The following is a 3209-nucleotide window of genomic DNA, read 5'->3' on the forward strand; positions in this document are numbered from 1 at the left end:
CTTACTTTTACTCTGTTTCTAGAATCCTTCATAAACGGATATGTCACAAATGAGGTTGAAAGTTGAATTAGTCAACTAAGGGAACGAACATGTTAGGAGAAATTGTCATAACATGATAATATCCCTTCAACTTTTATATATTATAAGTCAAATATTATAGAAACCTTGACTTTTGCTACCTATAATTATGAAACTTATTTAAAAAAATACAAGTAACGCGTCTTGGTTTATTAAAATGTCAAAATGATAACATTTTTTTAAGTGGTTTATAGTTTATACTACGAATACAGGGATGCAAACTGTACTTTCCTAAAAGGCTAGGGGTGTAGTTGCAATTAACCAACCATAGCATAAAACTTTTTTTGGTATTGGTAAGCACGCGGTGCTGAATGGCCACAAAAATCATACTCTTGATGACTTTGAGTAAGGTTGGTGGCAAACTCCATTATCATCTTCTATTATTTAAAAACAACTACAAACATTAGAACAATTGTCAAGAAAATTTTTGAAGGTCAGTTTCACCTTTTTATTTAATTCATAGAAATTGTATTTGGGTTTTCATTATCTTTGTTATTCATGTAACAATTTTGATATTAATATTTTTTATTTCAGTTGAACCATGATTAGATCAGTGTCAGCTTATGATACAACAACATACTTTGATGAACCTGAGTATTTATTAACTGAGGATTTTGAAGGGTTGAGTTATGATGAAGATAAGATGAGATTAAAGCTTCAAGAACTCGAACGAGCACTTGTTGATGATGACTCTGCTTCGGACTCACCGAGTTCATACGACTCGTACCCGAGTTCAAATGACTCATATGTTAGTTGTGGCAACACTAACAACAACAACAACAACAATAATAATAATAATAATAATAATAAACATGTGTCCTTAATTACTCCGAAAGATATGCTCTTCGAGTGCGCGTTGGCGGTTTCCGAAGGCAACTTTGAGGACGCGTCGAATATGATAAACGAGCTCCGCGGAACGGTCGCTATAGACGGAGACCCTTCGCGGAGAATACTAGCTTACATGGTAGAGGCACTTGCTGCTCGTGTGGCCGTATCGGGTAGTGGTCTTTACCGCGCTTTAAAATGTAAGGAACCGCCTTCTAAAGACCGGCTTTCGGCTATGCAAGTGCTCTTCGAGGTTTGCCCGTGTTTCCGGTTCGGTTTTATGGCGGCTAATGGCGCGATTCTCGAGGCGTTTGCGGGTGAAAAAATGGTACACATAATTGATTTTGATATTGGTCAAGGAAGTCAATACATAACCCTGTTGCAGACTCTGGCAGGTCAGAGCCCACGACCCCGGTTAAGGTTAACCGGGGTCGATGATCCAGAGTCTGTACAACGGGATGTTGGTGGGCTTAACCATATTGGGCTCAGGCTCACAGAGCTTGCGAAATCCCTTAATCTGGATTTCGAGTTTAGCCCTGTGGCGGCACATACTTCGGTAATCAAGCCCGGGGTGCTTAATTGTCGGGCGGGTGAGGCGTTGATTGTGAACTTTGCATTTCAACTCCATCATATGCCCGATGAAAGTGTTTCGACCGTGAACCAACGAGATCAACTTTTGAGGATGGTTAAAAGTCTAAACCCGAAACTTGTGACCGTTGTGGAACAAGATGTGAACACGAACACGGCCCCGTTTTTGCATAGGTTTAATGAAGTGTACAATTATTATTATGCAATGTTTGATAGTCTCGACGCGACGCTTCCACGAGAGAGCCAGGAACGAGTTAATGTCGAGAAACAATGTTTGGCGCGTGAAATTGTGAACATAATCGCTTGTGAAGGAGACGAGCGGATCGAGAGGTACGAAGTGTGGGGAAAGTGGAAGGCGAGGATGACGATGGCAGGTTTTCGGCCTAGCCTGATTAGTGAAAATGTGAATGACATGATTCGGAAGCTGATCAAGCAGTATAGCGAGAGGTATACAACGAAGGTTGAGACGAATGCGATTCATTTTGGATGGGAAGATAAAGTGTTGATTGTTACATCTGCTTGGAGATGACTTTTGATGTTTGTTGTTAACTTGTTTTTATTACTTATACTTTATGTTAAGATGACCTATACCTAACTTTCATGTACTCTTTAGTTTGTATTAATCTATAGGCTATAAACAGTGACGTTCGTATTTAAAATTTGTTATAAAAAAGTTACGGTTTTCTCTTAATTAACATCTGTCAAGTCAATATGACAAAATGGTTTTCAATTCATATACTTTACCTACACTTTCGTGTAAAGAGTATATGATAAAAGTTTTTCATCCCCCACGATACGTTATTTAAGAAATGAATACTATTTTAATGAGTTTTCATCTTTTCCCTTCCTTCTAAGGCCGTAAAACCGGAAATCTTGTATTTCTTCGCATGCTAATTAAATCTTTGCATCCGACGGCTCCTCATGAACTTTGAATCATGTAGGATTCTTGGTTGTAAGGAGTGGTAAAATGGGCAGGTTAACATGGGCGCTAGTCACGACTATATATATTTATGGGTAAAGTAAATGGACAAAACTTTGGCAGGTCACCCAACAAGTCCATTTTTTTTCTCTTTTGTGTTTTGTTGATACAAGTAAGTCAAATAAATATGATTATGAACTATATTACTAATAATTACAAATATAATATAGTTATATAGGGAATTGTCGGCCCTAAATACATGACCTTTGACTTATTCAATCAAACTGTTTCATTTTATTTTTACATATCTGACCATTTGAGCCGTTAACTGTTAATGTTGTCCAGAATCAGCCCGCTTTCATACAAATGTGTTGAGTTTGTCGGTGTTATTCTTGAGATGGATAAAAACAAGTCTGAGACTTTCACATTATATCATGTTAAAAATAAGGAAAAATTCTCAAATGTCAAATTTTTAGAGAGAGAATCCAAATATGTTCTTCTGAAATTCAAATTCTCACTTTATCCATTTACTAACTCGTCTTAGGCTCTACGTTAGAAATCGAGACGACATGTTTCTTAACTCGTCGTTTCCCCTCCATATTAACTCATAACTTGCCGCCTCCCCACCATGTTAGCTCAAAACCCATCGTCTCCCCTCCATGTTAGCTTAAAACTCGACGCTTCCCCATTGTATTAGCTAAAAAATTAAATCTAATAAATCATGTTATTTTAAAAATATATCTAAGAAAGGTACACATAAAATAATTTGATGGTATACATGAGTTTTCTAAATCATATT

At 37.2% G+C, this 3209-nt stretch overlaps 1 pseudogene across 1 annotated transcript; it reads left to right on the forward strand.

Annotated features, from left to right (window-relative positions):
• The first annotated feature begins 371 nt into the window (after positions 1–371).
• On the forward strand, positions 372–2152 carry LOC143555462 (scarecrow-like protein 1 pseudogene; annotated as a pseudogene). The gene is made up of 2 exons (XR_013139210.1): positions 372–511; positions 613–2152. The product of XR_013139210.1 is annotated as a scarecrow-like protein 1 pseudogene (transcript).
• The last annotated feature ends 1057 nt before the right edge of the window (positions 2153–3209 follow it).

The sequence above is a fragment of the Bidens hawaiensis genome, unplaced genomic scaffold, assembly GCF_021521415.1.
Source record: "Bidens hawaiensis isolate Kalapana, Puna unplaced genomic scaffold, B.hawaiensis_p1.1 tig00018132_1, whole genome shotgun sequence".
Lineage (NCBI taxonomy): Eukaryota > Viridiplantae > Streptophyta > Magnoliopsida > Asterales > Asteraceae > Bidens > Bidens hawaiensis.